At 33.0% G+C, this 26,588-nt stretch overlaps 1 protein-coding gene across 1 annotated transcript in view; it reads right to left on the reverse strand.

Annotated features, from left to right (window-relative positions):
• Positions 1 to 26,588, reverse strand: part of LOC137427142 (runt-related transcription factor 1-like) — a 62,447-nt gene that overhangs the window by 14,968 nt on the left and 20,891 nt on the right. The gene's annotated exons all lie outside the window — the stretch shown is intronic.

Here is a 26,588-nt window from a genome sequence, read left to right on the forward strand (position 1 = left end):
GAGATACCAACTTCTTTCCTGGAAGTCCTAGCAGTGTCCGTGTGATTTATACCTTCTCCCACCACCCCCCCCCTTCCCATGCCTCCTCCCCCCAAGCCCTCTACCTCCCACAGATCTCCTGATGTCCCTGTTCTCCACTGTTGCCCTTGTGTGCTTCCCCATCTCTCCCCATCTTGTCTCCCGCTCCCTTTATTTTGTCTGATGTGTCCGTTTTTTTTTTTTTGTCATTAATGTTATCTCTTCCACAAGCCTCGATTTGGGGTACAAAAAAAAACAAAACAAAAAAACAGGAATGTTTTAAGAATGTCACAAAGGACACAAACACCAGGCATGAAGAACTAACGTAACATGTTCAATAAGGCAGTGTAAAAGATGCTGCATCAAGGGCGGTAAACTTCTGACTCAATGGCCGTTTTCTTTCTACAACCTTGAAAACTTTTATTTCATTTCAATCAAATTATATATTTGAACACTGTAGAACACAAATCACCTTCTATCTGTTCCATGAGCTTTAACGATGTATACAAAGAAAAACTGGCTTGACAAATCAAATTTGCCACTATAGTCAGGTTCACTATGTTTTTTCGTTCATAATCATGGTAGATTAGCAAACCTATACATTTTTGGAAACGTTATTACATGGAAAATCTGAAAATCAATGTTTACATTTGCCAATTCCGACCAATTCCATTCGACCATTCGACCATTCGACCAATCGCTTCGATCGACCATTCGACCATTCGACCAATTCATTCGATTCGATTCGATTCGATTCATCGAATTCGATTCGATCGACCATTCGACCAATTCGATTTGCCAATCAATTTGACCGACCTTTGCTTGTGTGGAACGGACTGTGAAAACGATGCGGACTATATTGTCGGATACGACACACAGGACAGTGATGACGAACTCTAAATGGCATATTCTGTAATCGTGTATGTTTGATGCCATTGACTGCCTGTGTATATTTTGTCATTGACTGCCTGTGTAGATGTGAAGTTATACTGACTGCATGTGTATATATGATTTTGCTGACTGCCTGTGTATGTTTGGTGATATGAATTATTGTGACACATTTTGATGTTATTAACTGCCTGTACAAAATGATAACATGTATTTGATTATGCAACTTATCGCGAATATAAAGACAGTATTTTGCAATTCAAAACCTTTGATTCGTGTCTTACCATTCCCCATAGCACTAATTTGATACTTTCATTGGATTCCTTGTCCCTGAAAATAGAGGTTTAGTATATTTTAAAAAGTTTTTAGGGTAATTAGAGGCAGAAATAGAACAAAATATGTATTTTACAGTGGCCATTTTGAAAATCCAAAATGGCCGCCATACAGGTATCTCTCCAAATGTAAACATTGATTTTTAGTTTCCTTATGCTATAACCTTTCCAAAAATGTATAGGTTTGCTAATCTACCATGATTTTGAACGAAATATAATTTATTGACATAGTGAACCTGACTACTAGCGCTCTCAGGGTGGGAAAATTTTGAGATCCTTCTTCTTCTTACAATAATTGCTTCCACGAAAGTCACACGTCCAAGTTCCAATGAAGAACCACGTCCTTTTTCTCAAGACTGCATGGGGTAAGATGTTCTATAAAATCAATAGTTGTGAAAATATTTTCATTCACGGGAACCAAGCATCTGTTATTTAATTATGGAACACAGCGAGATAATTATGGATGATTTGAACTTGGGTTCCACCAAGATAATGAGTTACATGGTCAGATGGGAATGCTAAGCATGTGATCCTCAACAGGGTTCTGTTTCTGGTTATAAAACAACCCATCAAAACAATCCATCTTTAATTCTACAATCATTTAATGAGTATAAAATTGGTCTTGACATATTGAACATTGAGCTCCTTGGACTTTTGGGGGTCCTCACCCTGGGCTCCCTGGAGAAAAATCACTGAAAAGTTTAAATTTGTTTAAATTTGGGTTTTTTGCCATGTAAAAATGTTTTTCTCACCCTGAAATTACATATAAATGATATTTTGAATCATGAACTGTCTTACTCTCTTCTTTTTTGAGTTCATCGCCAATATTCTACTTGTGGTTTGCCCGGCTTTCTGATACACAATAATTCTCCACAAGAACCTCCCTCAGACTTCCTGAGCAATTAGCGGCGACGCAGACCGAAGATTAGGAGTAATATAATGGAACCGCTAATTGCTCAAGGAAATTTCTGGTGATATGTTTGTAACCAAAATAAAGTTAGTCTTAGACCATGTATAAAACAATCTCTATTACGAGCCTTAGATCATGAATAAATAAATTAATAAAAACAAGAAAGCCATCGTGCAGAGCAAGATGCTCACAAAATCCATCCCGTCCCCCTTCAAAAAGGTTGCCATGAACACATCAAATTGTCCATTTCATCAATAGTAAAATTGCCAATCTGAAAATTGATGATTTTAGAAGTTAATAATCCATTAATGTGAGAATTTAGTAATGTGATAATCTATTAATGTGATAATCTATTAATGTGATAATCTATTAATGTGATAATCTATTAATGTGATAATCTATTAATGTGATAATCTATTGGTGTGATAATCTATTGGTGTGATAATCTATAAATGTGATAATCTATTAATGTGATAATCTATTAATGTGATAATCTATTAATGTGATAATCTATTGATGTGATAATCTATTAATGTGATAATCTATTAATGTGATAATCTATTAATGTGATAATCAATTAATGTGATAATCTATTAATGTGATAATCTATTAATGTGATAATCTATTAATGTGATAATCTATTAATGTGATAATCTACTAATGTGATAATCTATTAACGTGATAATCTATTAATGTGATAATCTACTAATGTGATAATCTATTAATGTGATAATGTATTAATGTGATAATCTATTAATGTGATGATCTATTGGTGTGATTAATCTATTAATGTGATAATCTATTAATGTGATAATCTATTAATGTGATGATCTATTGGTGTGATAATCTATTAATGTGATAATCTATTAATGTGATAATCTATTAATGTGATAATCTATTAATGTGATAATCTATTAATGTGATAATCTATTAACGTGATAATCTATTAATGTGATAATCTACTAATGTGATAATCTATTAATGTGATAATGTATTAATGTGATAATCTATTAATGTGATAATTTATTAATGTGATAATCTATTAATGTGATGATCTATTGGTGTGATAATCTATTAATGTGATAATCTATAATGTGATAATCTATTAATGTGATGATCTATTGGTGTGATAATCTATTAATGTGATAATCTATTAATGTGATGATCTATTGGTGTGATAATCTATTGGTGTGATAATCTATAAATGTGATAATCTATTAATGTGATAATCTATTAATGTGATAATCTATTAATGTGATAATCTATTAATGTGATAATCTATTGATGTGATAATCTATTAATGTGATAATCTACTAATGTGATAATCTATTAATGTGATAATCTATTAATGTGATAATCTATTAATGTGATAATCTATTAATGTGATAATCTATTAATGTGATAATCTACTAATGTGATAATCTATTAATGTGATAATCTATAAATGTGATAATCTATTAATGTGATAATCTATTAATGTGATAATCTATTAATGTGATAATCTATTAATGTGATAATCTATTAATGTGATAATCTATTAATGTGATAATCTATTAATGTGATAATCTATTTATGTGATAAATCTATTAATGTGATAATCTATTAATGTGATAATCTATTAATGTGATAATATTTTAATGTGATAATCTATTAATATGATAATCTATAAATGTGATAATCTACTAATGTGATAATCTATTAATATGATAATCTATTGATGTGATAATCTATTAATATGATAATCTATAAATGTGATAATCTTTTAATGTGATAATCTATTAATATGATAATCTATTGATGTGATAATCTATTAATATGATAATCTATTAATGTGATAATCTGTTAATGTGATAATATTTTAATGTGATAATCTATTAATATGATAATCTATAAATGTGAAAATCTATAAATGTGATAATCTTTTAATGTGATAATCTATTAATATGATAATCTATAAATGTGATAATCTATTAATGTGATAATCTATTAATGTGATAATCTTTTAATGTGATAATCAATTAATGTGATAATCTATTAATGTGATAATCAATTAATGTGATAATCAATTAATGTGATAATCTATTCATGTGATAATCAATTAATGTGATAATCAATTAATGTGATAATCTTTTAATGTGATAATCTATTAATGTGATAATCTATTAATGTGATAATCAATTAATGTGATAATCAATTAATGTGATAATCTATTCATGTGATAATCAATTAATGTGATAATCAATTAATGTGATAATCTTTTAATGTGATAATCTATTAATGTGATAATCTATTAATGTGATAATCAATTAATGTGATAATCAATTAATGTGATAATCTTTTAATGTGATAATCTATTAATGTGATAATCTATTAATGTGATAATCAATTCATGTGATAATCTATTCATGTGATAATCAATTAATGTGATAATCAATTAATGTGATAATCTTTTAATGTGATAATCTATTAATGTGATAATCTATTAATGTGATAATCTATTAATGTGATAATCTATTAATGTGATAATCTATTAATGTGATAATCTATTAATGTGATAATCTATTAATGTGATAATCTACTAATGTGATAATCTATTAATGTGATAATCTATTAATGTGATAATCTATTAATGTGATAATCTATTGATGTGATAATCTATTGATGTGATAATCTATAAATGTGATAATCTATTAATGTGATAATCTATTAATGTGATAATCTACTAATGTGATAATCTATTAACGTGATAATCTATTAATGTGATAATCTTCTAATGTGATAATCTATTAATGTGATAATGTATTAATGTGATAATCTATTAATGTGATAATCTATTAATGTGATAATCTATTAATGTGATGATCTATTGGTGTGATAATCTATTAATGTGATAATCTATTAATGTGATGATCTATTGGTGTGATAATCTATTGGTGTGATAATCTATAAATGTGATAATCTATTAATGTGATAATCTATTAATGTGATAATCTATTAATGTGATAATCTATTGATGTGATAATCTATTAATGTGATAATCTATTAATGTGACAATCTACGAATGTGATAATCTATTAATGTGATAATCTATTAATGTGATAATCTATTAATGTGATAATCTATTAATGTGATGATCTATTGGTGTGATAATCTATTGGTGTGATAATCTATAAATGTGATAATCTATTAATGTGATAATCTATTAATGTGATAATCTATTAATGTGATAATCTACTAATGTGATAATCTACTAATGTGATAATCTATTCATGTGATAATCTATTAATGTGATATGTGATAATCTGTTGATGTGATAATCTATTAATGTGATAATCAATTAATGTGATAATCTATTAATGTGATAATCTATTAATGTGATAATCTATTAATGTGATAATCTATTAATGTGATAATCTATTAATGTGATAATCAATTAATGTGATAATCTATTAATGTGATAATCTATTAATGTGATAATCTATTGATGTGATAATCTATTAATGTGATAATCTATTAATGTGATAATCTATTCATGTGATAATCTATTAATGTGATAATCTATTAATGTGATAATCTACTAATGTGATAATCTATTAATGTGATAATCTATTAATGTGATAATCAATTAATGTGATAATCTATTAATGTGATAATCTATTAATGTGATAATCTATTAATGTTATAATCTATTGATGTGATAATCAATTGATGTGATGATCTATTAATGTGATAATCTACTAATGTGATAATCTATTAATGTTATAATCTATTAATGTGATAATCTATTAATGTGATAATCTATTAATGTGATGATCTATTAATGTGATAATATATTAATGTGATAATCTATTAATGTGATAATCTATAAATGTGATAATCTATTAATGTGATAATCTATTAATGTGATAATCTACTAATGTGATAATCTATTAATGTGATAATCTATTAATGTGATAATCTACTAATGTGATAATCTATTAATGTGATAATGTATTAATGTGATAATCTATAAATGTGATAATCTATTAATGTGATAATCTATTAATGTGATAATCTATTAATGTGATAATCTATTAATGTGATAATCTATTAATGTGATAATCTATTAATGTGATAATCTATTAATGTGATAATCTATTAATGTGATAATCTACTAATGTGATAATCTATTAATGTGATAATCTATTAATGTGATAATCTATTAATGTGATAATCTATTAATGTGATAATATATTAATGTGATAATCTATTGATGTGATAATCTATAAATGTGATAATCTATTAATGTGATAATCTATTAATGTGATAATCTACTAATGTGATAATCTATTAACGTGATAATCTATTAATGTGATAATCTACTAATGTGATAATCTATTAATGTGATAATGTATTAATGTGATAATCTATTAATGTGATAATCTATTAATGTGATAATCTATTAATGTGATGATCTATTGGTGTGATAATCTATTAATGTGATAATCTATTAATGCGATGATCTATTGGTGTGATAATCTATTGGTGTGATAATCTATAAATGTGATAATCTATTAATGTGATAATCTATTAATGTGATAATCTATTAATGTGATAATCTATTGATGTGATAATCTATTAATGTGATAATCTATTAATGTGACAATCTATTGATGTGATAATCTATTAATGTGATAATCTATTAATGTGACAATCTACGAATGTGATAATCTATTAATGTGATAATCTATTAATGTGATAATCTATTAATGTGATAATCTATTAATGTGATGATCTATTGGTGTGATAATCTATTGCTGTGATAATCTATAAATGTGATAATCTATTAATGTGATAATCTATTAATGTGATAATCTATTGATGTGATAATCTATTGATGTGATAATCTATTAATGTGATAATCTATTAATGTGATAATCTATTAATGTGATAATATATTAATGTGACAATCTACGAATGTGATAATCTATTGGTGTGATAATCTATTGGTGTGATAATCTATAAATGTGATAATCTATTAATGTGATAATCTATTAATGTGATAATCTATTGATGTGATAATCTATTAATGTGATAATCTATTAATGTGATAATCTATTAATGTGATAATCTATTAATGTGATAATCTATTAATGTGATAATCTATTAATGTGATGATCTATTGGTGTGATAATCTATTGGTGTGATAATCTATAAATGTGATAATCTATTAATGTGATAATCTATTAATGTGATAATCTATTCATGTGATAATCAATTAATGTGATAATCAATTAATGTGATAATCTTTTAATGTGATAATCTATTAATGTGATAATCTATTAATGTGATAATCTATTAATGTGATAATCTATTAATGTGATAATCTATTAATGTGATAATCTATTAATGTGATAATCTATTAATGTGATAATCTATTAATGTGATAATCTACTAATGTGATAATCTATTAATGTGATAATCTATTAATGTGATAATAATCTATTAATGTGATAATCTATTAATGTGATAATATATTGATGTGATAATCTGTTGATGTGATAATCTATAAATGTGATAATCTATTAATGTGATAATCTACTAATGTGATAATCTATTAACGTGATAATCTATTAATGTGATAATCTACTAATGTGATAATCTATTTATGTGATAATGTATTAATGTGATAATCTATTAATGTGATAATCTATTAATGTGATAATCTATTAATGTGATGATCTATTGGTGTGATAATCTATTAATGTGATAATCTATTAATGTGATGATCTATTGGTGTGATAATCTATTGGTGTGATAATCTATAAATGTGATAATCTATTAATGTGATAATCTATTAATGTGATAATCTATTAATGTGATAATCTATTAATGTGATAATCTATTGATGTGATAATCTATTAATGTGATAATCTATTAATGTGACAATCTACAAATGTGATAATCTATTAATGTGATAATCTATTAATGTGATAATCTATTAATGTGATAATCTATTAATGTGATGATCTATTGGTGTGATAATCTATTGGTGTGATAATCTATAAATGTGATAATCTATTAATGTGATAATCTATTGATGTTATAATCTATTAATGTGATAATCTATTAATGTGATAATCTATTGATGTTATAATCTATTAATGTGATAATCTATTAATGTGATAATCTATAAATGTGATAATCTATTAATGTGATAATCTACTAATGTGATAATCTACTAATGTGATAATCTATTAATGTGATAATCTATTAATGTGATATGTGATAATCTATTGATGTGATAATCTATTAATGTGATAATCAATTAATGTGATAATCTATTAATGTGATAATCTATTAATGTGATAATCTATTGATGTGATAATCTATTAATGTGATAATCTATTAATGTGATAATCTATTCATGTGATAATCTATTAATGTGATAATCTATTAATGTGATAATCTATTAATGTGATAATCTATTAATGTGATAATCTACTAATGTGATAATCTATTAATGTGATAATCTATTAATGTGATAATCAATTAATGTGATAATCTATTAATGTGATAATCTATTAATGTGATAATCTATTAATGTTATAATCTATTGATGTGATAATCAATTGCTGTGATGATCTATTAATGTGATAATCTATTAATGTGATAATCTACTAATGTGATAATCTATTAATGTTATAATCTATTGATGTGATAATCAATTGATGTGATAATCTATTAATGTGATAATCTTTTAATGTGATAATCTATTAATGTGATAATCTGTTAATGTGATAATCTATTAATGTGATAATGTATTAATGTGATAATCTATTAATGTGATAATCTATTAATGTGATAATCTATTAAGGTGATAATCTATTAATGTGATCATCTATTAATGTGATAATCTATTAATGTGGTAATCAATTAATGTGATAATCTATTCATGTGATAATCTATTAATGTGATAATCTATTAATGTGATAATCAATTAATGTGATAATCTATTAATGTGATAATCTATTAATGTGATAATCTATTAATGTGATAATCTATTAATGTGATAATCAATTAATGTGATAATCTATTAATGTGATAATCTATTAATGTGATAATCTATTAATGTGATAATCTATTAATGTGATAATCTATTAATGTGATAATCTATTAATGTGATAATCTACTAATGTGATAATCTACTAATGTGATAATCTATTAATGTGATAATCTATTAATGTGATATGTGATAATCTATTGATGTGATAATCTATTAATGTGATAATCAATTAATGTGATAATCTATTAATGTGATAATCTATTAATGTGATAATCAATTAATGTGATAATCAATTAATGTGATAATCTATTAATGTGATAATCTATTAATGTGATAATCTATTAATGTGATAATCTATTGATGTGATAATCTATTAATGTGATAATCTATTAATGTGATAATCTATTCATGTGATAATCTATTAATGTGATAATCTATTAATGTGATAATCTATGAATGTGATATGTGATAATCTATTAATGTGATAATCTACTAATGTGATAATCAATTAATGTGATAATCTATTAATGTGATAATCAATTAATGTGATAATCTATTAATGTGATAATCTATTAATGTGATAATCTATTAATGTTATAATCTATTGATGTGATAATCAATTGCTGTGATGATCTATTAATGTGATAATCTATTAATGTGATAATCTACTAATGTGATAATCTATTAATGTTATAATCTATTGATGTGATAATCAATTGATGTGATAATCTATTAATGTGATAATCTTTTAATGTGATAATCTATTAATGTGATAATCTGTTAATGTGATAATCTATTAATGTGATAATGTATTAATGTGATAATCTATTAATGTGATAATCTATTAATGTGATAATCTATTAAGGTGATAATCTATTAATGTGATCATCTATTAATGTGATAATCTATTAATGTGATAATCTTTTAATGTGATAATCAATAAATATGATAATCTATTAATGTGATAATCTATTAATGTGATAATCTATTAATGTGATAATCTATTAATGTGATAATCTATAAATATGATAATCTTTTAATGTGATAATCTATTAATGTGATAATCTATAAATGTGATAATCAAATAATGTGATAATCTATTAATGTGATAATCTATTAATGTGATAATCTATAAATGTGATAATCTATTAATGTGATAATCTATTAATGTGATAATCTATTAATGTGATAATCTATTAATGTGATAATCTATTAATGTGGTAATCAATTAATGTGATAATCTATTCATGTGATAATCTATTAATGTGATAATCTATTAATGTGATAATCAATTAATGTGATAATCTATTAATGTGATAATCTATTAATGTGATAATCTATTAATGTGATAATCTATTAATGTGATAATCTATTAATGTGATAATCTATTAATGTGATAATCAATTAATGTGATAATCTATTAATGTGATAATCTATTAATGTGATAATCTATTAATGTGATAATCTATTAATGTGATAATCTATTAATGTGATAATCTTTTAATGTGATAATCTATAAATATGATAATCTATTAATGTGATAATCTATTAATGTGATAATCTATTAATGTGATAATCTATTAATGTGATAATCTATAAATATGATAATCTTTTCATGTGATAATCTATAAATATGATAATCTATTCATGTGATAATCAATTAATGTGATAATCTATTAATGTGATCATCTATTAATGTGATAATCTATTAATGTGATCATCTATAAATATGATAATCTTTTAATGTGCTAATCTATTAATGTGATCATCTATAAATGTGATAATCTATTAATGTGATAATCTATAAATGTGATAATCTATTAATGTGATAATCAATTAATGTGATCATCTATAAATGTGATAATCTATTAATGTGATAATCTATTAATGTGATAATCTATAAATGTGATAATCTATTAATGTGATAATCTATTAATGTGATAATCTATTAATGTGATAATCTATTAATGTGATGATCTATTAATGTGATAATCTATTAATGTGATTATCAGTTAATGTGATAATCTATTTATGTGATAATCTATTTATGTGATAATCTATAAATGTGATAATCTATTAATGTGATAATCTATTAATGTGATAATATATTAATGTGGTAATCTATTCATGTGACAATCTACTAATGTGATAATCCATTAATGTGATAATCTATTAATGTGATAATCTATTAATGTGATAATCTATTAATGTGATAATCTATTAATGTGATAATCTATTCATGTGATAATCTATTAATGTGATAATCTATTAATGTTATAATCTATTAATGTTATAATCTATTAATGTGATAATCTATTAATGTGATCATCTATAAATGTGATAATCTATTAATGTGATAATCTACTAATGTGATAATCTACTAATGTGATAATCTATTAATGTGATAATCTATTTATGTGATATGTGATAATCTATTGATGTGATAATCTATTAATGTGATAATCAATTAATGTGATAATCCATTAATGTGATAATCTATTAATGTGATAATCTATTCATGTGATAATCTACTAATGTGATAATCTATTAATGTGATAATCTATTAAGGTGATAATCTATTAATGTTATAATCTATTGATGTGATAATCTATTAATGTGATAATCTATTAATGTGATCATCTCTTAATGTGATAATCTATTCATGTGATAATCTATTCATGTGATAATCTACTAATGTGATAATCTATTAATGTGATAATCTATTAATGTTATAATCTATTGATGTCATAATCTATTCATGTTATAATCTATTGATGTGATAATCTATTAATGTGATAATCTATTCATGTGATAATCTATTCATGTGATAATCTACTAATGTGATAATCTACTAATGTGATAATCTATTAATGTTATAATCTATTGATGTGATGATCTATTAATGTGATAATCTACTAATGTGATAATCTATTAATGTTATAATCTATTGATGTGATAATCAATTGATGTGATAATCTTTTAATGTGATAATCTATTTATGTGATAATCTATTAATGTGATAATCTATTAATGTGATAATATATTAATGTGATAATCTATTAATGTGATAATATATTAATGTGATAATCTATTAATGTGATAATCTATTAAGGTGATAATCTATCAATGTGATAATCTATTAATGTGATAATCAATTAATGTGATAATCAATTAACGTGATAATCTTTTAATGTGATAATCAATTAATGTGATTATCTATTAATGTGATAATCTATTAATGTGATAATCTATTAATGTGGTAATCTATTAATGTGATAATCTATAAATATGATAATCTTTTAATGTGATAATCTATTAATGTGATAATCTATAAATGTGATAATCAATTAATGTGATAATCTACTAATGTGATAATCTATTAATGTTATAATCTATTAATGTGATAATCAATTAATGTGATAATCAATTAACGTGATAATATTTTAATGTGATAATCTATTAATGTGATAATCTATTAATGTGATAATCTATTAATGTGATAATATATTAATGTGATAATCTATTGATGTGATAATCTATTAATGTGATAATCTATTAATGTGATAATCTATTAATGTGATAATCAATTAATGTGATAATCTATTAATGTGATAATCTATTAATTCGAGAATTATATATTAATGTAATAATCTTTTAATGTGATAATCTATCGGTGTGATGTGATGGTGTGAACATGCGATGGTGGATCGAAGACCCACGTATTGAATGTTCATAAACAGACATCGTGACATGTTCACCCAGACTCAGGTAAAGCAAAGGTAAAGTCAACCCCTGCTTTCTGTAATGACGCCACCATCTCCTCTCTCTCACGACCGCTGTAGCAATTTGAATTCCCGCCTTGATTACAGCTCAATGCCTGGGATAAAGAATCTGGCGTCAAAGAAGTGGGAAGAATAATTACATTGAAGCGATTGCAGTCTCAATGTGTACATAGAGTTTGTCTCACTTTGTTTCCCTGCACTATTTATTTCCTCAATTGTTTTGTAGTTTAGATGAAAAAAAAATCTTCAAAATGGTTCTGCACGTGCATGAACTTAAGATTTCAATGGTTTAAGACTGGGGTTCTTAACCTGAGGTATCCATACCCCTTGGGGGTGGGGACCAAAATCTGGGGGAATGGGCTCATCATAAATAATCACAATAAATTGTAATAAATTCAATGAAATATCAACTTTAAAGATGTAAAAAATAACCCGTCAGTTTAAAGTAAAAACATCCCTCAGAATGCACCACAGAGCACCTAGAAATCAAAAAAATTATAGGGGGACATGCCTCCAGTCCCCCCTAGCTATGCGCACCTTTGGTGCGCCTTGGTCAGTCAGCAGTCTAGCGAAGGGGGTATGGGGACATCGTGGGCATTCCGTTGGGGGTCTTGACAGGGAAAAAGGTTAAGAACCCCTGGCTTTAAGAGGTATGCCCCAGATAGTCAGGTTCACTATGTCAATAAATTATATTTCGTTCAAAATCATGGTAGATTAGCAAACCTATACATTTTTGGAAAGGTTATAGCATAAGGAAACTAAAAATCAATGTTTACATTTGGAGAGATACCTGTATGGCGGCCATTTTGGATTTTCAATATGGCCACTGTAAAATACATATTTTGTTCTATTTCTGCCTCTAATTACCCTAAAAACTTTAAAAAATATACTAAACCTATATTTTCAGGGACAAGGAATCCAATGAAAGTATCAAATTAGTGCTATGGGGAATGGTAAGACACGAATCAAAGGTTTTGAATTGCAAAATACTGTCTTTATATTCGCGATAAGTTGCATAATCAAATACATGTTATCATTTTGTACAGGCAGTTAATAACATCAAAATGTGTCACAATAATTCATATCACCAAACATACACAGGCAGTCAGCAAAATCATATATACACATACAGTCAGTATAACTTCACATCTACACAGGCAGTCAATGACAAAATATACACAGGCAGTCAATGGCATCAAACATACACGATTACAGAATATGCCATTTAGAGTTCGTCATCACTGTCCTGTGTGTCGTATCCGACAATATAGTCCGCATCGTTTTCACAGTCCGTTCCACACAAGCAAAGGTCGGTCAAATTGATTGGCAAATCGAATTGGTCGAATGGTCGATCGAATCGAATTCGATGAATCGAATCGAATCGAATCGATCGAATTGGTCGAATGGTCGATCGAAGCGATTGGTCGAATGGTCGAATTGGTCGAATGGAATTGGTCGATTGGTCGAATTGGTCGAATCGAATTGGTCGGAATTGGCAAATGTAAACATTGATTTTCAGATTTTCCATGTAATAACGTTTCCAAAAATGTATAGGTTTGCTAATCTACCATGATTTTGAACGAAAAAACATAGTGAACCTGACTAAGACAGGAGATAAACACAACGAGGATGTCATAACCGATGACGTAACAGTCTTGAACATTGGCACAAGAGTCATCTTGTGTACATTCATGAAACCACACAGCCTCGGTTGAACCACACGTTGCCTGACTCACACACCACGAACACAAAGTCTAAACCACCCGCACCACACCGTGTCCACAAAACCCTCCATCCTCTTCTGCAGATCCTGTCATTAGGATTAGGATTAGAAGTCCTCTTAAGGAAACTACCTGGACCTCTTTAAGGTGGAGAGCCATGGTAATGCCTTCACTAAGTATCACAAGGTGATTAAAGCGCACGAAAAGGCCGTTGGGCCCACCATGCCTGTGTACTGTCCCTGCACCTTAACCCGAGATGGTCAGTATTAATTATATCCCTATACCCCCACACTCCCAATTCTCCAAAAAAGAAATGTACTCGTCATGAACCACACACGTTGGTCAACTCTCATCGAATGATGCCGGAAAACTTAAATGTTTTGGAGACAGAGGATGACCGGCTTTATTTCCCCATTCGAAGGAAGGCGTACATCAAGGTGCAGCACCCTAACTGGCACCTGCCAGAGTGGAGGTTTTCAGTGGAACGCAATCCCATTTATATTATTTTATTTTCTTCTTTTGGTTGTTGTTCAAGATTGTGCAAAGAGGACAACTTCTGGACCATCTATTTATTACGTACGCAACTATGGCAGAGATTTTGTGTGATGGCTTCATTTGAAGGCCTGCTACATCCCATACTCGCACCTGTATTACAATGCTCAGCTCACTTACATTCACGGGGTTTGATGATTCAAGAGGATTGAGGTTTAAAACTAACAAAAATTAATCAGAGTGCACCACGGCAACGATGGGCCAAATGGTCAAATGGCACCACGGCAATTGAGATCAGTTTCTTGATTTTCTGACGTGTGTACACACACACACACACACACACACACACACACACACACACACACACACACACACACACACACACACACACACACACACACACACACACACACACACACACACACACACACTTTACGTATTGCATGTGTCACACGTTTCATTCCAGAAACATGGACGAAATGACTTTATGACGTAATGACGTAATGACGATGAGACACAAATGCACTGATCGCACAGCCAAAGATTCATTCATGAACCATTGTTTTATATCACAGGTGAGATGGATGCATTTCCAAACACGTCAGATTAATATCCAGTACTGGTGAAATTAATTTCCAGCACAGGTGAGATTAATTGCTGAGCACAAGTGAGATTAATTTCCGAGCACAGACAGGTGAGATTAAATGCCAGCCCAGGTGAGATTAATTGCTGAGCACAGACAGGTGAGATTAATTGCCAGCCTAGGTGAGATTAATTGCTGAGCACAGACAGGTGACATTAATTGCTGATCACAGACAGGTGACATTAATTGCTGAGCACAGACAGGTGACATTAATCGCTGAGCACAGACAGGTGACATTAATTGCTGAGCACAGACAGGTGACATTAATTTCTGATCACAGACAGGTGACATTAATTGCTGATCACAGTCAGGTGACATTAATTGCTGAGCACAGACAGGTGACATTAATTGCTGAGCACAGACAGGTGACATTAATTGCTGAGCACAGACAGGTGACATTAATTGCTGAGCACAGACAGGTGACATTAATTGCCAGCCTAGGTGAGATTAATTGCTGAGCACAGACAGGTGACATTAATTGCTGAGCACAGACAGGTGACATTAATTGCTGAGCACAGACAGGTGACATTAATTGCTGAGCACAGACAGGTGACATTAATTGCCAGCCCAGGTGAGATTAATTGCTGAGCACAGATAGGTGAGATTAATTGCTGAGCACAGACAGGTGAGATTAATTGCTGAGCACAGACAGGTGACATTAATTGCTGAGCACAGACAGGTGACATTAATTGCTGAGCACAGACAGGTGACATTAATTGCCAGCCCAGGTGAGATTAATTGCTGAGCACAGATAGGTGAGATTAATTGCTGAGCACAGACAGGTGAGATTAATTGCTGAGCACAAGTGAGATTAATTGCTGAGCACAGACAGGTGACATTAATTGCCAGCCTAGGTGAGATTAATTGCTGAGCACAAGTGAGATTAATTGCCGAGCACAGTCAGGTGACATTAATTGCTGAGCACAGACAGGTGACATTAATTGCCAGCCGAGGTGAGATTAATTGCTGAGCACAAGTGAGATTAATTGCCAGCCCAGGTGAGATTAATTGCTGAGCACAAGTGAGATTAATTGCCAGCCTAGGTGAGATTAATTGCCGAGCACAAGTGAGATTCATTGCCAGCCTCGGTGAGATTAATTGCTGAGCACAAGTGAGATTAATTGCCAGCCTAGGTGAGATTAATGGCTGAGCACAGATAGGTGAGATTAATTGCCAGCCTAGGTGAGATTAATTGCTGAGCACAAGTGAGATTAATTGCCAGCCTAGGTGAGATTAATTGCTGAGCACAAGTGAGATTCATTGCCAGCCTAGGTGAGATTAATTGCTGAGCACAAGTGAGATTAATTGCCAGCCTAGGTGAGATTAATTGCTGAGCACAAGTGAGATTAATTGCCAGCCTAGGTGAGATTAATTGCTGAGCACAAGTGAGATTAATTGCCAGCCTAGGTGAGATTAATTGCTGAGCACAAGTGAGATTAATTGCCAGCCTAGGTGAGATTAATTGCTGAGCACAAGTGAGATTAATTGCCAGCCTAGGTGAGATTAATTGCTGAGCACAAGTGACATTAATTGCCGAGCACAGTCAGGTGACATTAACTGCCGAGCACAGACAGGTGAGATTAATTGCCAGCCCAGGTGAGATTAATTGCTGAGCACAGACAGGTAACATTAATTGCTGAGCACAGACAGGTGACATTAATTGCTGAGCACAGACAGGTGACATTAATTGCTGAGCACAGACAGGTGACATTAATTGCTGAGCACAGACAGGTGACATTAATTGCTGAGCACAGACAGGTGACATTAATTGCCAGCCCAGGTGATTAATTGCTGAGCACAGATAGGTGAGATTAATTGCTGAGCACAAGTGAGATTAATTGCCAAGCACAGTCAGGTGAGATTAATTGCCAGCCCAGGTGAGATTAATTGCTGAGCACAGACAGGTGAGATTAATTGCCAAGCACAGACAGGTGAAATTAATTGCTGAGCACAGACAGGTGAGATTAATTGCTGAGCACAGATAGGTGAGATTAATTGCCAGCACATGTGAGATTAATTGCCGAGCACAGGTGAGATTAATTGCTGAGCACAGACAGATGAGATGAATTGCCGAACACAGACAGGTGAGATTAATTGCCGAGCAAAGGTGAGATGAATTGCCGAGCAAAGGTGAGATTAATTTCCAACACAGGTGAGATCAATTGCCGAGCACAGCCAGGTGAGATGAATTGCCGAGCACAGCCAGGTGAGATGAATTGCCGAACACAGACAGGTGAGATTAATTGACGAGCAAAGGTGAGATTAATTGCCGAGCAAAGGTGAGATTAATTTCCAACACAGGTGAGATTAATTGCAACCACAGCTGAGGCTAATTTCCGAGCAATGCGGTGTGATTTATTTCGGTTTTTGTGGTGACGTATATGTAAAATATACGTAGTGACGTGGTGACGTATATGTATAATATACGTAGTGAGGTATATGTATAATATACGTAGTGACGTAGCCATGACCAGTTTCCTTTGCGGTTAAAATAACAACATGGAACCACGAGACGTTAATGAAGCTGTTCAAACAAAACAGAACCGGATGTTTGTTTGTGGGCCACATGAGCCTTGTGCTTCAGGCACGTGCACACCTGATGGATGTGTGTTCATGGGCCACGTGACTGACGTGAGCATCATGGTTCAGGCACGTGCACACCTGATGGATGGTGCGCGAGGCCGGCCGTGCCCAGAGCAATGGCACCGAACTTGCTTGGTGCATGCCAGCAGGTGTGCGGGATCAGTGTCGACTTGTTGCGGTAATTTGATCTTTTACACCGCCTCGTCCATAAAAAACACGTCTTGTGCGGAAAAAAAACATCCGAGCTATGTGAGGCGGGGACGTCACAAAAAACGTCACAGCAGATAGAACAGAGCACGAATCTCGGCTTGCGAACCTATATATGTATATATGTCGACACACGTGTGTGTGTGTGTATATATATATATATGTATATATATCCTTCGGGATGTTGCAGAAAGCTGAAATTTGGCGTGCCAACAGACATGGAAGCTGGTACACGGAAAATTTACAGAACCATAGGAAAGCGATATGAAAATTTACGTTAAAAAAACGTTAAAAAAATACACAAAAAACCTCAATCGATATCTCGCATTTGAAAAATGAAATTTCTATCGGTGTAAACTGCGAAATAAAAATCGTAATAAAAATTTACAACTTACATTAAAACAGTAAATACGTCCGGAAAAATAAATGAATAAATCTAAATTTATATCGAACAGCGCGTCGGTGATGTTTGCCTATAATCGTAAGCATCCATTTATTATGTACTACATACAAAGCATGGATCGTTATTGCTTACACAATGTGAGCAAATCATGGATCGTTATTGCTTACACAATGTGACCATGCCCCACTAGTGTGTGTGTGTATGTATGTATGTATGTATGTATGTATGTATATATGTATGTATGTATGAATGTATGTATGTATATATATGTATATCAAGTGGTTTCTTTGGTATGAAGATTTCTCTTGTATGATCTATCTTTGTTTATACAAATGGCCAATGCAGGTGACGTACCTGTTCTAACACAGACACACATACATTTTATAATCCCAGAAGTTTATATCTCTGTTTCATTTTTATGACTTTATTATTTTCACTTTTACTTTTTCACAGCAAAGTTGTGATTCCGCTGTATCGAGAGCTGAAGCCACATAGACGTATCATGACCGACTGTTGGACATCCACCTGTCCCTGATCGACACGGCTACGAGAGCGATGACCATTTACTCATCGACATTATCTGGGTGTCGTGAACAGGTATGGAGATGGAGGAGCTCTGCGATACACCTTCGATGCCGTGATTACCCAGCATGCCATTCGGGCAACTTCCCCTCTCCCTCCCGAACGAGGAACTCCTAAACCACTCGAATCGATGGACGAATTTGCCACGAAACAGTTTGTGGTTTATATTCAGACCTCATTCACTCATGTCCACATATTACATACACCTCATCAAAAAGGTAACACCTGTTACATTATTAGAACAAACGCAAAAACTATTGGACACCTCTCGAAAAAAGTCCACGGTGCCACGGATTGTGGTTCTATCACCTGTTTGTAACGTGCTTAGTTTGCTTTTTCTCCAAAAATGTGGTATTTTTGCTGATTTTTAGGGTTTTTTTTATTGGAGATAACAATCTGGAATAACAATAAAAAAAAATCCACCGTCACGTCAATGACGTCACGAAAATGCTTTCGAGCAGAATTTGGCACGAGGGTGGGAATGCAAAATGAAAGGTTTTCAGGTTTGTTGTCTCCACAATACCGTGGATTATAAAATTAGAATTTAGTTTCTAATTACCTCCACCACCCAAGGTGGATGGAGGTTCTGTTTTCACTCCTGTCTGTTTGTCTGTCCGTTTGTGAACAAAATATCTCAAAACGTTGTGCACGGATTCAGACGAAATTTGGCAGAGATGTAGTGTACGTGACAAAGACGAAATGATTAGATTTTGGTGAAGATCCGGATTCGGATCCGGCTACTAGAATTTTTAAAGTGATTCTTCACTATTGGGAGATGGGACCAAAAACGATACATAGCAGGATATCTCAAAAAGTTATGGATGGATTTGGACAAAACTTGGTGGACCTGTGTGCGTGACAAGGAAGAATCGATTCAATTTTGGTGAAGATCAGGATCCGGATCCAGCTCGTAGAATTTTTTAAAACGATTCTTCATCATTAGGAGATCGGACCAAAAACGATACATAGCCGGATGTCTCAAAAAGTTATGGATGGATTTGGACGAAACTTGGTGGAGAGGTTGGGTGTGTGACAAGGAAGAGTTGATTCGATTTTGGTGAAGATCTGAATATGGATTCGGATATGATAATTATAAAATTTAAGGGATTCTTCACCATTGGGAGATAGGGCCAAAAACGATACATAGCAGGATATCTCAAAAGGTTATGGACGGATTTGGACGAAACTTGGTGGAGAGGTTGAGTGTGTGACAAGGAAGAGTTGATTCCATTTTGGTGAAGATCTGAATGTGGATTCGGATATGATAATTATAAAATTTAAGGGATTCTTCACCATTGGGAGATAGGGCCAAAAACGATACATAGCAGGATATCTCAAAAGGTTATGGACGGATTTGGACGAAACTTGGTGGAGAGGTTGAGTGTGTGACAAGGAAGAATCGATTCCATTTTGGTGAAGATCAGGATCCGGATCCAGCTAGTAGAATTTTTTTAAACGATTCTTCATCATTAGGAGATCGGACCAAAAACGATACATCGCCGGATGTCTCAAAAATTTATGGACGGATGATTTTGATCGAATGTGATTCTTTATTGGATTTTCTGGTCTACCCTGAAATACAAATCGTAAACTGTTCACCTGGAGGAGGTATGCTCTAAACTGAGTGCCGTTCTAGTTAAACCTATTTTATTGGCCGATATGAGCGATTCTAATATTGTTCGAAAGGATGGGAGAAGCGATCTATTGTAATCGGTCTGCGTCAGTGTGTGTGAGTCCGCATGGACATCTACTCTAATATACATGGTTCATTCTCAAATCTACTGCAATCTATATAAACCGGCGAGGACGTCTCAAAAAGTTATGGACGGATTCGGGTGAAATTTGGTGGACAGGTTGGGTGTGTGGCAAGGACGAAATGATTACATTTTGCTAAAGTTCCAAAGTGGGATACTAAAATTTTATTAAGTGATTCTTCTCCATTGAGAAATAGGGCCAAAAACGACATATAGCACGAAAACTCAAAAGGTTATCGACGGATTCAGACAAAACTTTGTGGACGAGTTGGTTCGGCGACAAGAAGAAGCCGACTCGATTTTGGTTCAGGTCCGAATCCAGATCCGGCCTATCAGTGGATACAAAACGTAAACTTCTCAGCCTGGCGGAGGTGTGCGCTCTACCGAGGGCTGTTCTCGTTGAAATATTGTTTTTGGATCGAGTGAATTTTTAACATAAAGCTGCCAATCGGTGCAAACGATTCAGCTTTAACATCCCCTTGATTTCCCGTAAAAAATATTTTGCAATACCCTCACAGTTGGTTTCCGACAAAGTTTGCGATTTACAAAAAACGTCACCAAATGAGATGAAAGCAGAATATTTAGCCACAAGCTTTTATTTAACAATTGTATTTGCTTCGGAAATATTTAGCCACAATATTTTATTTAACAATTGTATTTGCTTCGGAAATTCAAGTTTATATTCGTGCCGTCGGTTGTATCATTTTGCAGCTCATGCAGTGCCACCTCTGTAGGTACAGGTAGGCATTGAGGATTTGATCAGGGCACTGGCACACAACGGCCTCATGGTATGGTAATTTAAAAAAAAGTTACAAAAAGGCACAGGAGGAGCTTTAACGTCTCCCAGTTAACGCGAGCAGATTGGACATCCGGCTTAACATCCCTTCTGACAGATCAGTGATGCAACAACAAGTCATGGATTCAACCAACACCCAAGTTGCAAAGCACCAGGTCAGTAGCTTACAGCCAGATCGAGATTCAAACCTTCATCTTACAGCCCGAAGGTGAGTCCGCTATATCTGAGTTATCCTGCCAGCCCGGTCCACTAACTAGATGGAAGAAGAAGAACAAACAAGTAGAGATACATTCAAAGTACACCGCCCCCATGCCAAATAATTAAATATCACACAGCGCGGCATTGCCGGGGCGCCTCCGGCGCCCGGCAATACCGCCGAGCAGCTCATTGAGGCTGCATTGGGAGGGAGAGGTGTACACTGATTGATTAATTGTATTATTAAAATCAATAAAAGATTATCACAAAATATTTTCTTAAACAATTGGCTAATAGCATAACTAAACCACGAGTGCCTCTTCTGAAGATGTAACGTTTAGAAATTTAATTAAATAAGACATTAATAAAAAAATTAAATAATTATTTTATTAATAAATAAATAATCTATTAATTGATTAATCTATGAATAAAAAATACCCTTTACAGACAAATCACTTGGTCATTGTCATGTCCAAATATTAGCTTCCTAGCTCAAAAGGTGCCTGAGATATTGCCCAGAGGAGAAAGGAAATAAATGATTAATAATGAAAATAAATAAATAAATATCATAATTTAAAAAAATAATTAATCAATTGGCTAATAGAACACATAAACCACCACCATTTCATCCGAATCTGTAACTTAAAAAAAAAAAAAATTAAGTCATTAATCGAATAATTCAATAATGAATCGATTAATTGATTAATCTATGAATAAAAAAAAATACCCTTTACAGACAAATCACTTTGGCATTGTCATGTCCAAATATCAGCTTCCGAACTCAAAAGGTGCCTGAGATAATGGCCAGATGAGAAAGGAAATGTATAAGTACTTAATTAATCGATAATAATTAAGGAACTCATCAATCAATTGATTAATCAAAAAACAACAAAAAACTTTTTTGACAAAGTACTTACTCCCCCTCTACTTGACTGCTTTCAGCTTCCGAGCTCAAAGGATGGCTGAGATATCGCCCGGACAAACAAACAAAAGAAAAACAACCAAGAAAACAAGAAAGAAAACAACCAGAGTGAAAACTGAGTACTCCCTTTCAGCGTGCGTCATTGCCGAGCCCCCTTCGGTGCCCGGCAATGACGTCATGCATCGCCTGGAGATGGCATAGGAAAGGAGCGGTGTACGATACTCAGTAAGAGTTCAAAACAAAGGATCAAAAAGTAAACAATTCTATATACAAAGAGTAGTAACATTTTAGACAAATCTGATGGAACGAACAACATGTCGATTATTTTGAATGAGCGCAGCTCGTTTCGTTCTTTTCATTTCCGCTCGAGACTCAATAAATTGTGATCGATTGAATAAACTTGGAAAATAATTGAGTGGTATCCCAAATGGAGGGTTGTTAGGATGGCCTGGAGTGTAAGCACACTCGTCTCCAAGCCATCTAGCTCGGGTTCGAATCCCACCCCAGCTATAAACCTCCATCCTGGTTTTTCCACAGACAGAGTGGTTCATCAATGTGTGTGCCATCCCTCGGATGGAAGTTAAGCCGGGTGTCTTGTCTGATATAATCAGTCGATGGATGTTAAAGATCCCACGGTGTGCTCAGGGAAGCGCAGCCGAGTTATCGCCGGCATCGTGAGCAAATGACAAATTCCTTCCTTGACCTCCTGAGTCGGAGTGGCAACCCAACCAGGATTGTGGCCTAGTAAACTACATTGGCAGAACCGAAGTTCTGCATAGGGCATAACACATGATGATGATTGATCCAAAATGGAGTGCTATCCAGGTTCTATCTACTTGACTGCAGGTTTCGCTCCATGTGGATTCATCGTTCATCCCGAGCACCACCTCTGGGTGGTACATATCCAAAACGTATCACAAAGATCTCACGTTCTCTTTGGTTTACATTTAATGGTCTTTCAGATGCCTGGAAACTTCTCATCTTGTAAACCCTAGAAAACCACTTTAATGAAACATCCATGCCATGCGGTATCTTCCCACAGTGGCTGATGTACGGGGATGTGGTTGCCGCCGATGTTTATTTGAAGAAACTAGTGGGCCCTTTGGTCCGTTGTACCAAATTTTCATTGGTATTCACCACCTTGCAGCATACCTGCCTGCCGGACTCGGGGGAATGGGGTCGGGATCTTTTGGTCCTCCATAGTATTTTGGGTGCTCGGTGACTTTTAGGTCTTTTGGGTGTTTGGGGGCTTTTGGGTCTTTTGGATCCCCGGACGTTTAGGTCTTTTGGGTGTTTGGGGGCTTTTGGGTCATCTTTATCTTTTGAGTCGTCGGACTTTTGGGTCATCTTTTTCGTTTGGGTGCTCGGTGACTTTTTTGGTCTTATGGATATTTTTGGTCTTCTGGGTCTTTTGGGTCTTCACGGAGTTTTGAGTCCTTGGAGTGTTCTGGGTCTTTTAGGTCTTAAGGGCATTTAGGAGTCTTTGGGGGTCTTCAAATGTCGAAGGCGTCTCAGCATTCTAAAGGGTTAAAAGGTACATTTCAATAGTACGTAATTGATTAATAAACGTACATAATTAATAGACACCAAAAGTAACACACACACACACACACACACACACACACACACACACACACACACACACACACACACACACACACACACACACACACACACACACACACACACACACACACACACACACACACACACACACACACGAAGAAAAATCAGAACTTGGTCCACATGTGCGGATCTGTCCTTAAATGCAGACACAGTATATATCTTTGGGCTGTCTTTCCAGACAGAGCCACCAGCATACCCGATGGTTACCTTTTCACAAGGCATCCAGGAGGTAACTAGGACACAGGTTAAAGGCCATTTGGCCCATCACGCCGGTATCGTAGCCACATCCCGTGAGCATTCCCCACCTTTTGTAACCTGGTTCAATTGCTGGATATTATTTCCTCTTATAAAAGTGTTACTAAAGAGTAAAATATATATATATATAATTCTTACCGAGATAGGTATCCACAGAATGCTTCTTATAGAGGAGTAGGAACCACACCTTGGTTTTATATTGTTCTTTCAAAACTGTCGATTTTGGAAATTTCCCAAATAACAATTGGGAACATGCTTTTGATTTGTCCAAGAAAAACGTGGAAAAAATTGAATATTTTATTTCGCTTCAGGGTGTCAGGACAGCTGAGAAGGATAAACGATCGTCTTTGTGTTGCTTCACCTGGGTTTGAATCCCAACCTGGTGATGAACTACAACCTGGTGGTTCACGTGCAGGGCCAGGGATCATCGCGTGTGCGTATGTAGGTATATATACACGTGTGTGTGTGTGTGTGTGTGTGTGTGTGTGTGTGTGTGTGTGTGTGTGTGTGTGTGTGTGTGTGTGTGTGTGTGTGTGTGTGTGTGCAGTCCCCTCTACCATCACTGATCATTGGTGGACAGTAATGATCCCATGTGTCTTTTATAAAGAGGAGGTGAGTTGTTGTTGGAAGTTCACATGAATTACAAATTCCTGCCCTGACTGTCTACTGATAAAGCAACGGCAAAACCATCCAGAATAACCAAACTATGCAATAACCATCATAACTAAACTACCCAGTATAACCAAACCACCCATCAAAACCAAACCACCCAGTACAGCTAAACCACCCATCAAAACCAAACCACCCAGCATAACTAAACCACCCATGATAACTAAACCACCCATCAAAACCAAACCACCCAGTACAGCTAAACCACCCATCAAAACCAAACCACCCAGCATAACTAAACCACCCATGATAACTAAACTACCCATTATAACTAAACTACCCATTATAACTAAACTACCCATTATAACTAAACCACACAGCATAACTAAACCACCCAGTATAACTAAACCACCCAGTATAACTAAACCACCCAGTATAACCAGACCACCCAGTATAACCAGACCACCCAGTATAACCAGACCACCCAGTATAACCAGACCACCCAGTATAACCAGACCACCCAGTATAACCAGACCACCCAGTATAACCAGACCACCCAGTATAACCAGACCACCCAGTATAACCAGACCACCCAGTATAACCAGACCACCCAGTATAACCAGACCACCCAGTATAACCTGACCACCCAGGATAACCAGACCACCCAGTATAACCAGACCACCCAGTATAACCAGACCACCCAGTATAACCAGACCACCCAGTATAACCAGACCACCCAGCATAACTAAACCACCCAGTATAACCAGACCACCCAGTATAACCAGACCACCCAGTATAACCAGACCACCCAGTATAACCAGACCA

Source organism: Myxine glutinosa, chromosome 5 (genome assembly GCF_964187855.1).
Source record: "Myxine glutinosa chromosome 5, kmMyxGlut1.1, whole genome shotgun sequence".
NCBI lineage: Eukaryota > Metazoa > Chordata > Myxini > Myxiniformes > Myxinidae > Myxine > Myxine glutinosa.